The sequence below is a fragment of the Lepidothrix coronata genome, unplaced genomic scaffold, assembly GCF_001604755.1.
Source record: "Lepidothrix coronata isolate B3197 unplaced genomic scaffold, Lepidothrix_coronata-1.0 Scaffold64, whole genome shotgun sequence".
In the NCBI taxonomy this organism is placed as follows: Eukaryota; Metazoa; Chordata; class Aves; order Passeriformes; family Pipridae; genus Lepidothrix; species Lepidothrix coronata.
The window spans coordinates 1,785,104-1,797,790 of NW_016690244.1; the positions used below are offsets into that span (position 1 = coordinate 1,785,104).

The 12,687-nt window shown below is 37.9% G+C and overlaps 1 protein-coding gene across 3 annotated transcripts in view; it reads left to right on the forward strand.

Moving 5' to 3' along the window:
• Window positions 1-12,687, forward strand: part of RBMS3 (RNA binding motif single stranded interacting protein 3) — a 711,089-nt gene that overhangs the window by 206,936 nt on the left and 491,466 nt on the right. The window lies entirely within an intron of this gene.

Here is a 12,687-nt window from a genome sequence, read left to right on the forward strand (position 1 = left end):
ATGTTCAATAAGTTGTAACAGGGTGTTTTTTATCTCTGTGAATTAAAGAAGAGCTTCATAACATTTCCCCCTCATGTAATATAGATATAGCTGTATAAATGTAAATACACATAGATAAATGAGATGAAACAGAGCCCTATTATTATGATTCTGCTCCTCAAATCGACTTTCCCCATCTCTGCTTTTGTATGACTTTAGCTTTCTTAAATCCACCTAATTCATGATTCTGATTTTAGCTTCCTCGAAAATTACTCTGCTGTTAGATTTAAACAAAATTGGAAATATCCTCTATGTTGTTCTGCCTGTATTGATCTTTATTCCACTTAATTATACTTACATATATGTATATGAATTACTAGAAGCCTCTCTGTGTCTTTTGTTGTGTTTATTACCAATTGTATAAACTTTCATACTGTTTATATACCTGAAAATTGACCAGAAACTTGATTCTGATGATTGGGTGATCGGTGATTGATTTGGGGATTTGGGATATTGCTGTTACATTTAAATGGACGAAAGAATCACACATTCTCCCAAAGGGTGAGAAAAAGGAAGCAGTAAAATCTCTGTTATAGAGACCAAGAAAGAGTTGTGAAACGTTTCAGTCACATAAGAAGACTAGTACAGAGGTAATGGTAGTTTTTGATCTTCCAAATAATAGTTTTCTTCTTTGGGTGAAAAACCATCCTTTTTTTCCAAGTATAGGGGGTGAGATTCTTTTGCATCCATATCCGTTAACTCTCTCTCTTAGTATCTCTGTAACAGTTCACAAGACAGTAAAAGTTGTGCTTAATAATTATGAAGATACTTTTAGGTGATTGGAGTTTTTAAAATGTATTTTAAAATGAAAAAATAATGTATCTCTAAAAATATCTCTTGGCAATCTTCAAAATATTCCCACTAGTCATTCTGAACTGTTTGGGTAGAATAGGACAACTAATGCTCTGAACTTCTGTTAAACAAATCTTGTTAATATTACTGTTTTTTCCTGTTTCTGCCATAAGGTTATGACACCCATGCATATCAGGAAATACAATGTATGACTGAATATGCTATATGGGAAATTTTCCTGATATGTATATTCTAAGCACAGACCTGCAGACACTATCTGCTGACACAGAAACATCCTTAACAAAGTCATCAACTCTAGAAAGGATTTGACTTGAGAAGCAGAGATTTTAAACTAACTGGGAACAATGTGACAGAAATCTCCATCTGTATTCATTCTTATGTTTAGTTTTTTGAGATGTAGGGTCAAAAACACAAATCGGAAAACACAGGTGAGACAGAGTAGTATCTGTTTATCCTCAGAGCCTTAAGCTGTGGTTTCTGGTCATCTTCTCTCTTGTTCTCAGTCTCTGTTCCTCATGTCTGTTGCAGTCTGGACATGACTGCTGTACTTATATTTTAAAATCTGGATTCTAACATTTCAACAAACATTTGGGGATATGAAAGGAACTTTTGGTTACAGCAGGGAGAAACACAAAAGCAGAGATTTCCTTCCACCTATTTGCCTGTCAAGTTTATGATGTTGAAGTTCGGTAGGAAGGATATGAATCTTCTTCATCCCATTGTGCACTGGGGCAAAAAAATACCTTAGGCTGGGCTGTGCTGAGTTACTCTCCTCGTTGTCAGTGTTTCCTAAGTGAAGAAGTAAAGCTCCACACGCCAGGCTCTGAGGAGCTTCAGCTGGATTACCTCTCTCAGGGGTCAATGACTTCTCTTATTTGAGCATCCTCCAACAGGATTCAAAAGATCCTTGCTTTCCACCTTGAGCCCATCCATGTGTAGTGTGTTCAGGTTATTTTTTTATCAGCAGTTTTCATGAAAACTGAAGCTACTTTCAGACCTGTGTGAGTTTTCATTGCTTCAGTAAAACCTAGTAAATTTAGTAAAATTTAGTAAAACCGTACTAAAATCTAAATTTTTGCATTTTGTTGTTGTTATTTTGGTTTGTTTACCAGTTCACAGAGTACAAAATGCCAATCTGAAACGCTTGTGGCTCAGCCAAAAGGCAAGTCAGCCCATAAACTCATGATCTTTAGCTGGTAAGAATAAAAGGAGTGATTTATATCTTGAAGGAAAGGTACTATTAGGAGAAGGTTGCTTGTTTTCATTCACATTGATGCTTGAAAATAAAAGTGTTTTTTTATATATTTAGAAACATTTTTGGGGTATTATCTAAAGGCATTTTTTTCTTTTTTACCTGGCCACACAATAGTGCTTTATGTGCAGTAGACAATGACACACAAGAGAGCTGTGCTTAACTCAAGAAGTAGTTTCTACAAAGCTGTTTGCTTATACTCATGGTTTACTTTAAGGTCATGAGTAGTCCCATTATTTTAAATGCTGTGCTGACCAAAGCCAGAGAAGCTTTGCATGGTCAGACCTTCAGCATGTGTACCTCATGCTGCTTGATTTCTTCAGTTAAGATATTCACTGTTTCATTAACTGACTAGTATTTTTGTTTGTTGATGCCTGTGTCTCCTTCACACTAGTTTAGACTATAGGATTATCAATAATCTACAGAATTATTTGGATTTTAATAGCCTTTCATTGCCTTCTTTTTTTTTTCTGGGGGAATAAAAGCAAATCACAGCAAAATCTCATAAGCTCTGGTGCCTTAGCATACTATTTCTTAGGTATTTCTGTTGGGAATTCTAATGTCATTTTTCGTTGAGATTTAGTTATGTTTTAATGAAATCTGTAACCTTGTATTGATATATCCTAGAAAACCAGTTCTTGCTGCACTGAATTCAAATAGCTTATAGTCAACTTCCCAGTTATAATTTGCTCATCCTTTCTAATAAGTTTATCATCTCTCTCTCTCTTCTCCAACATGAGTGCCCAAAGCTTAAGGGAAGAAAAAGCAGCTTTTCTAGACAACTCTGTAGCTCTGTGTGCTTTTTCCTCTGTTCTGTATTTGATACTTGACAGATATCTGAGGCAGTTGAAATTGATTTTGAGTACCCTGAGAGCTGGTCTTGAAAAGATCTTATTTCTTATTTTCTTCTTCTCTTTGTAGTTCATTCTGCTTTCTCTTTTATTTTTCATATGTCCTACTGAAGTCATGGAATTGTTCGACTGACTATTACATTTCTAATGGATCAGTTGAGTACTGGAAAAGCCAGAAGATATTAGCCTTTTCACATTCAAATGTGTCATATACAAGATATGTGGTTCTATGAATAATTAATTTGAGTGAAAGGCCTGAGTATGATTTCACTGAGTAAGAAATTGCTTTTTATTTTTGAATTTTCTGGCTATCCAGTTTGCTCAGTTTGCTTCCTTGTTTTTTGAAATGTTCATTGAACATTTTCAGCCCAACTGAAAGATTTGACAACTCCTGATTCCAGTAAAAAAAATTCATATTGGGTTTTTATTTTAATTTTAAAAAATTTTTTGTCTGTTCAATTTATCTGACACTTGCTTCATCCTTCTATGTTTTCTTGGTTGGATCTTTAGGGGCTATATTGTCTGTAACATCCCTGAAGTGATCAAAAGTGTTGGCACTTAAGAGATAATAAGAGTTCAGGTCTGATACTGAAAATTGAGCTATAATTTTCCCTACATTATTTAATTCCATAAGAAGTGATGTTGAGCTTCAGACTTTTGTGCTGGAAATTATAACTCCATGGTCAGAGAAAGCAAGCTGTTTTATTGTCAAGGGAGCAGGAGCCTGTTCCCCAGTCAGCAGTAAAACAATTTATGGGAGGAGTATTTGTTTCTCCAGCAGAAAATAAAAACTGTTTGCAGGGTATTGTAGCTAATGACAGGATGGATAAATCATGCACCTGCAGAACTCCTGGTATACAATAGATATAACATCGCGGGAAAGAAATCATAGCTTTGATAGATGTCCTAATCCCACAGTGATATTTACAAAAGCATGCAAGCCCATCCACAGGAGTTAGCTGGAGAGTGGTACATTGGTTAGTTTTGTAGGATTTATAGAATTCTTCCCAGTGGCCAAATGCATTTCATAACTGCACTGGATTCAGTAAAGTAAGCATTTTGTGGACATGAAGGCTGGTAATATGCATGTGATGCTGGAATCAACACTTTCTCTACTGCAGCTGAGGAAAGAAATTTGACTTTTTATCATTTGCTAGAACTGTAGCAGTGATGCTGTGCCACAGACATATTTCAGTTGTTCATAAGCATCCCTCTTCCCTGGTAGCTGAGTCTGGGTTGCACTCACTGGTTAATATTGCAGGCTTGCTTAAATCGTCAGCCAGCTGTTACTCTTGGGATTGTCTAAAAAAAGTTGCATATTGCAGATCTAGTGTGAAGAAAATCATTTTGTATCCAAGACATTGGTTGATTTATTGTTCAGGGAGTAATTCAATATACATGTAGTAAACAGATACATCAGAAAAAAAAGATACCGCAGAACATAGTGAAACATGCCTTTGGGTACTGTAAAAGGGGATAGAATTCAATTGTTAATGAAATAATTATTTTTCTCCCCAAACTGTAAAGAAATAATGGGTTTCACAAAAAGTGTTAGCTGTCTGTGAAAAGTTCTACTTTAGCACACAGGTAAATGCTAAAATCAGTCATTAATCAGTAAAGCTCCTGAACTTGTGTTTCAGTCAGTGGTACATAGGTCTGCATTGAAAATAATTACCACAAAATTAATACAAGAGCCCTCTGTACCTGCAAACAGGGATTCTGGGAAATGCACTTATAATGATAATTTTTTCTTTTCAATTTTTGCATTATCCCTTTGTGTCCTCTGTCTTAACAAGGAAATGCTGCAAGTCCCAAATACTGCTGTGTACTTTGCAGAAAAGTCCCTCAAGACTGGCAACTGTCATATGTGAGAGAGGGATTCTTAGACCTCGTAAAAGTACTACTCTAGAGATCTGCTAAGATCCGATACCTAATGTGATATGCTTTGTATGTAATCAACAACTTTCCTTAAGAATAGTGTTCACCATTAGACTTTCTTATCTAGAACAAATTCTCCCCTTCAAGTTCTTTGACTCTGTGACTCATGGGAGAGCATCCTTTTCTCCAGTCACTCTGTACAGATGAGCAGTATGTGCAAAGAAGTATTGCATTGAGTGATTTATTTTATTTGGGTGACTTCTCTAGAAATAAGAAGTATGCAGGTCATCTGTGGTGGGGTCTTAACCAGTGCTATCTTATCAGAATTTACTGGGAACACTCAGATCATGTTCTTCTTGGGTTAACATAATGCTTTACTACTTTAAATTGTAACCATGGTGTTGTAAAAAAGGTTGGAGTAAATTTAACAGATGCCAGTGTGTTTTATTTTCAGAAAAAAATTACTTAATGACCTACCATTACAAGGTCATATTCAATGTCCTTCTGAGGTCGTTCTGACTTAAATTTATCACAATAGATGGACTAAGTAATATTCTGAGTACAAGAAACTTTGACATGGCCTTGCTTGGGGTCAAGATAGTCACTGTGTTCAGACCCAAAATTAAAGGTTTAAACAAGACCAAAAAGAATCCCATCTAACAACATACATTTTAATGCCAGTTTACTTTTCAAAAAGAATGTAACAAATATAAACAAATAAAAAAATATCCTTTGAAAAGTCTTTTTTCACTCTCTGTGAAAGGAAGACATACAAATGAGCAGTCCAGAAGCATGAGTATCCCCATGCTCTGTTGCTAGGTACAACATGAGTAACAAAACCAATACGAGCGTCTCTTACTCATGCAAAATTCCCTTTCTTATTCTGGAGAAATCAGTTTGAAGTACAGGAGCATTTCTTGAGCCTTTTACTTGGCCTTTCAACTGAGTTTGCCTGCTGAGATACTGGTGTTGGTACTGTTTTCAGGGAAGTGTGTGTGAGCAGATGACTGAAACTCAGCGATCTCTTGCCTAGAGAGCCATCAGGTAACAGCTATTTTGGATTACAGAGGTGTCCCACACAGGTTGCCAAGAGTCTTTAAGTCTTTTATCTGGATTACCACTGGCCTATCTTTTGTTACTTATTCTTTGCTCCTTGATGCTGATGTGGACTGTAAGATGGCAGAAAACCAGGCTCTTCGTGGCGTGTTCCTCAAACTGTGAAGGCTTTCATTTTTTTCAGCACCCCTGCTCCCTCTTTTGTGACTACAAGAGCAATGTTTCATACTTTGCCTAGGAAAAAAATGCTCTTAGGATTCAAGTAACAGTTAAAAGTACAACATGAATTACAGTGTTGAGTCACTGGAAATGACAGCAATTCTAACCAGAAAAGTGTGAAACCCATATATATTTTGTTTTCAAGGCATAACTCTGGGGAAAAATAACAATGAATGGCAAACTCTTTTTCTAAAATGCGTTCCTTAAGAGTTATTTGAGTCCTATCCTAAGTCTCTCAACTTAGTATTTCTACTAGGCCCCAGCTCTAAGTATTCCAGATATGCAGGCCTGGGTTCTCTTCACCTCATTGGCAGGGAGCCTGTGTGCCAAGCAAGGCTATCCGATGGAGAGAATTCCTCTCTCACCTACTGAGAGGAGGCAGATGGGCTGCACACCCTGAGTTTTGGCTTGACGTGGGCTAGCTCTCAGTGCTCTTGGATCCACTGGATAAGCTATAACGTTATATGTATGCTGAGATATGAAATACAACCTCATAATTTCTCTGTGGTTTCAGTGGAATGCTATTTCTTTCAGCTGATCCTGTTCTTCCAGGTAAAGCATATTGAGTTTCAATCCCATGTCTGGAAAAACAATGTTTCTCTTAAATTTGGTCATGTCTCTGAAGTTTTTTTGTGAAGGTTATGACACAAACTTGATAAACTTGAAATCGGCAGTGGCCAAATACTAGAAGCTCAGTTCTTACTAAAACAGATACAATCTGGTTTTAGACTGTAAAAGATTTGCATGCTATAGTGAATGATTATGTTGGGGAAAGTAGCAGCACAAAATTCCTCTTTCCTGCTGTTAAAAAAAAATTAAAAATCTGCAATATCTTCCATGTTTAGTTTTCATAACAACCCCAAAAGAAAAAAACGCCCTCACTCTTCAATTCCTAAATAACACAATCTTTAAGGTCTCTCAGGTGGATTTTGTGATGAACTAACTTCAGATTTTGTTTGCCAGTTTCGTATATTCTCTGAGCGTGAAAACAAATGCAGCATTTTAGCTCATGCAATACTGTTCCAGGCCAGCTGTTTTCATTTCTTACTTTTACAGGTTATAGGAAACCTTCGATTTCTATGGGAACGGTAGTAATTTGTAAAGCATCCAAACTTTTAAGAACATAGGACTATGCTTTGCATCATAATCTGATCCAAATACAGGCATATAGAGTTCCTGCAAGCAGTATCTCCAGAATGGCAGTTTCTCTCTTTGGATTTTCCCATCTTCTGTAATCATTTTAGCATCCAAAATAAGGGATGTCAAATCCCTTGAAGAGATAGCGGGAAGAGGGTGGACACCCATTCAATCACAATTCCTTTCAGGAAAAAAACACAGAAGTTGCAGCTGAAGACAGAATCATTCTATAATCAAAATCCAGGGGACTGGAAACAACTCAAATTGTGTGGGCTAAGAAAATGACATCATAGCTCTGTGAAGTTGCTTTTAAAAGATGAGGTAGTGGGAGGCTGAATTCAGATGTTATTTACACCTCTTTAATCTCACTTGCCTTTTTTTTTTTAAGTCAATGTTAGTCAAGAGGTAATGTAGAGGATTATATTTGAGGCTCTCTCTTCTTTTGGAGTGCCAAAGCCAATAATAATCATAGCATCTTGGAATAGTTGACAGAAAGGTGTCTAATAGAGGTAGTAAATCTTGCGTTTGATGTGAAGTAGAACTTCAGAAATTAACATGTATTTTTCCTGTTAGTTCACTGCATGGTGACACTGTAATGCAAAAGAGTGGAGGGCACAGGTGTGATGACGTGAAGACTAAGGCTATGTCAGAACTATGAATGTTGTCTAACATCCTAGACAAAGGGTGTGCTTTATTCGCATACAAATAAAAAGAAAGGAGTGGCTGCTAGTTCTTACACCTATTATAAACATCTTTAAAAGTTGGAAATGTTGCACCAGTCAAAAATATTGCCACCATTTAAAATTTGCACAGAACTCGAATGATAAAAATTGTTCCATAAATACTATGTTCTATTTTTTCCACTGTTAGACTTCACACATCAGCTGTTACAAGTACTAAGAACTGAAAGCAGGTAAGCTCAAGATATAGTAATAATACTAATAGCACTTTGTACTTCACCCATGCTTATGTCCAAAAATGTTCAAAACTTTTACAAACATGAGGAAAAGATTAGTCTTGAAGTTTTAAAGTAAGATTATCCGTACTTATAAACCAGAGAAATTAAGGCATAGGAAAAAAAGGCTTATACTTTAAAATATACTTAGACATTTAAATTTTATTGATCTCACTTTCAGATTGCATCAGACCTTTAAGGTATAAAGGTACTGGACTGACTTATTAAAGGAAAAGAAAATTCTCTCCTTGCTTTTTAATATTTTTTGTTTCTGGCAAAACATAGCAAGGAGGGCAACAGTTTTTGTGGATTTGTTTGGGGTTTTTTTGGTTTTGCTTTTTGGTTTGTTTGTTTGTTGGGGGTTTTTTTGTTGTTGTTGTATTGGGTTTTTTTGTTTTTTTGTGATCTGATAACTTTCTGCAGAAGTCTTCTGATAAATGTTGACCAGGTTGTTCCAGAAGTGGAAGCTACCATTGACATACTAAGAGATAAAAATAAGACAGGATTATGGGGAGAGGTGATACCTTTTCTTGATGAAATTTGTTTGGAATGGTTGAGGGGAAACAGATACGCTTCTAAATCCCAAGTAAAAGCTTGTGTGCCACAAGACCTGTCCATTGGCCTTTGCTGGCTGCCAGACACCCACCCAGAGGCTCTTTCACTCCTGTTCCTCAACAAAACAGAGGTGGAAAATAGGGTGAAAAAGCTTGTGGGTCAGCATAAAGACAAGGAGATCTTTTAGCAGTTACCTTCACAGGCAAAACCGGACTCAATGTGGGAAAATTAATTTATTGCCAGTTAAAATAAGTTTGGTTAGTGAGAAGGAAGGGAAAATTAAGACAATACCCTCCCCTTCTCCCCCCTGCCTTTTTCCCATGCTCAGTGTCACTCTGTTCCTGAGCCTGAGCCTGCTTCTCACTCCTGCTGGCACAGGGGGTATGGGGAATAGCAGCTGTTCTCTCCTGCTCCTCGTGCTCATCCTCTGCTCTAATGTAGGTGTGGGCCTTTGCGACATCTCCACATCCTCCAGCATGGGATTTCTCATAGATCCTGTCCCACATATGCCCCAGATGGGCTTTCCAGAGGCTCAAGGGGATCCTCCTCAGCCTCCTCCTTCTCTCCCCTGGGTGCTCACAGGCATATTTCTCACTTTTTTCCTCACTCCTAGGCAGCATTTTGCCCTTTCTAAAATACTTTTTCCCAGAGGTGCCACCATCTCTGCTTCAGGGCTCAGCCATGTCCTGAGGTGGGTCACTGGGAGCCAGCTGGAACCAGTTGTGTTTGGCACTGGTGCAGCCCTGGCCTCACACCTCACAGAGGCTGCTCTGCACTGCCAGCACCTGGGCACTTGCCCCCGGGACACCATTGTTCCCTCACACCTCTTCCAGTCAGTCCAGTGTCTTTCCCACAGTAAAGTTGCCTCTGCACTCTGCTGGGAAGGTTGCAGAGATGTGCAGTGTATTGTAGATCAGAGAGTACCTTGAATTCAAAAAGTAAACTTTTGGGGTCCCTGATCTCACATCCTAGCTCCCCAATAACCCAAGGGGACCAGGCTGTCCCAGGGCTTAGTGGTTGGTGGTGAAGATATCTCTCTTCTCTGGCTGACAATCTGGATGCCTTCAAGATTTCAAGGCCAATTATCCTGGGAATATCTTCGTGTAGTGACTTTTGTTTTGGTTTGCTTTGTGGTTTGTTTTTTTTTCTGGACGTGATCCAACAGAAAGAGAGCAGCTTTCAGTGGGTCAGACATGGTAGCCTCCCACCAAAGCTGTTCAGAGCAGAGGGTTCTCCTCTCAGGGCCCTTCCCCTCATGGCTCCCAGCTACCCTGAGGGGGAGTGGCATCTCGCTTCCTGCCTCTGCACCCTGAGTGACCTGCACGGGCAGGACACCCAGCACATCCTTGGTGGTCTGAATGGCTCACAGTTCCTAATGCACCCTGCATGAGGTAGAACCCAGATGGAGGAATAGAAAGGAGGCAGAGGGGCTCTTCTCTGTGCCTGGAATTAGTGCTGGGGTTGAACCATGCCTCCAGCACGGTGGCAGATCCGGGAAGGCATTTTGTGTAGCACACAAGCAAGAAACAAACTCAGTCAACAGACAAAAGGCTGTTCAGCAACTATGACAGGCTGTTTAGAAAACAGGGTCATTTTTGCTCCTGTTCTGTAATACAGGAACAGGTATTGTGCATGTCTATAGTGCCAAGAACGTGTCTCTCCTTAGTTCTCTGTAGTGGAGTTCTCAGCCATAGTGAAAATAATCAGTTTACAATTATCACAGGTGACAATGCATCTTTACATCCTATCAGCCACAGATATTTTCCACTGGTCTGTACAATACAAACTGATCAGTAATAATAGGAAGGAGCAAAGCTATTGTTGGGATAGAGCAGCGCAATGTTCACAGAATATTCAATGGCGGATGCACTTCTCAAGAGGAGTTAATAAGCAGCCACACTTGAATACCTGATGTTTATAAAGGGGAGAAATTTATACAGAGGAGTACATTATGGCTAAAAACCTATTTGATCTGGCCGAAACAAAACCTGGCCTTCATCTCGCGTGTAGAATAAAGTCTACCAGGGCCCAGAAAGAGAGATTTGTCTTTGAGGAGTGATCTGAAAGATAAGTGATGCGTCAAAGGAAAGAAAATGCAGTTTCTGCTCCTTAGGGAAAGAGGGGAAAAGGGGAAGGGAAAAAAAAAGAAAGGGAAAAAATTAATACTCCTCTGTTGTGTTTTTTTCTTTTTTTTTTTTTTCCTAGCTGTAGCTGTAGCCTCTTTCCTTTGATTTGTCATGATTTAAATTCATATAAAAAGATTTATTTCAAATAAGCCCCTTTAACTGTAGGGGCAGATTTTTTTTCCTAAAGCCTTTTGTAAGAACAAAGTAACCACTTGTCACACACAGAGACTAATGAGAGTTTAGTGTGGGTTTTAGTGTTCATTCATACGCTTTGTGTTCAGCTAGTCATAAGTTAAATCTTTAGAAATCACACCGCAGGAATCCTTCTCTTAGGGGTGGGGGCAGGAGGCAAATCTGTGGAGATATTGAGAGCTGGTGAGCGGAAACTGCTCTTTTCAGGCTTCCTAAACGGCAGTGCAGGAAATAAACACATGCAGGAAGTCGTTTGGCCTTTTCTTGAACTTAAAGTTTATACAGCAATTGATAACTGAGGCAAACTTTGTGTACTTAAACTTTTGAAAATTAAATGAAGTAAAGAGAGCACGTTTAGCCCATGCCAGCATGGCCTGGAGTTTCTGCAACCAGCTCATCTAAATACAGTATTAAAAATCAGAAAGATTATACAGGGTATATATTTTTATAGCTAGAATGTGTCTTTGAAACCTTTTTGTATGTCTTCTCTCTGTCCTCTTTTCCTTCCATTTCTCTAATTCTCTCCCAATGAAACTGAACTGAAACATGGAAACAAAACTGAAAATCATGTTTATGAAGCTGTTTTCTGTGCTTCTGCACCAGACTCTGCTCTTTCATACTTTCCCTGACCTTCTCATTTATCTTGTAAGCCCTTCAGGGTAAGGATGGTCTTGGACTGTGTGAAACACCTTGTTAGGTGGTGGCCCATATTGATATTTGGTTAATGCTACATATATGGTGTGTAAAAGTTGTCTTTGAAAGGAGGGTAAAAATAAATGAAGTGTCATTCTTGAGTATAGCTTTTGAAATTGATAGCATCAATTTACGAACAAGGACATTTATAAGCATTTCAAAGAAATATTATTTGTGTTCATATTTCTCAACCTTTCGCTGTATTAACAAGGTCACTGTAAATTTAATGTTTAAAAATGAACAGGTTTAGTTTTATAATAATTACAATTAGTTGGGGTAAATTTGCATAGGAAATTTAGAACACCTTTGCCAATAAAAAGATAGCAAGCAAAACCCAAATGCAGAGCAGAATATGGAGAAAAAGTATATTTGCATGTCTTTGAAGACCAGCCTAAATACCTGTTAAAAATGCGTCCACTTCTATGCACCTTCTACTCTTTTTAAAAATTGATGCTTTTTGCTGCCCTAATAAAACACCTGTAACAGTGCAAGTGTTTATTAGGAATATTTTTTATAAAACAGGGACTAGAATCAAAAAGCTCCAGTTAAAGTAAAATGAGAGAAAGATAGAAAAAATGCATGTGAATTACACATCTGTAGTCTGGGTTGCTTGCAAATGAAGTTATTAAATTAATTTTTAAAAAACAATTTAAGATTTTGGATTTTTTTTCTGTGTTTTAAGTAATTAAAACACATAATGAAATTTCGTAGTTTGCTTAGAAGGTTACATATTTGCAATGTAGCTTTGTGATGGCTTGGCCTTACCTAGCCACTAGGTGGGATTTCAAGACTTCAAGAAATACATCTAAACATTGGCCCCAAACTGCCATTTACCATAACGTGGACATCTTGAACAGGAGTTCAATAAATGTCAATATAATAAAAAAATATGGAGGTTTCTACCATTAATCTTGGTATTGT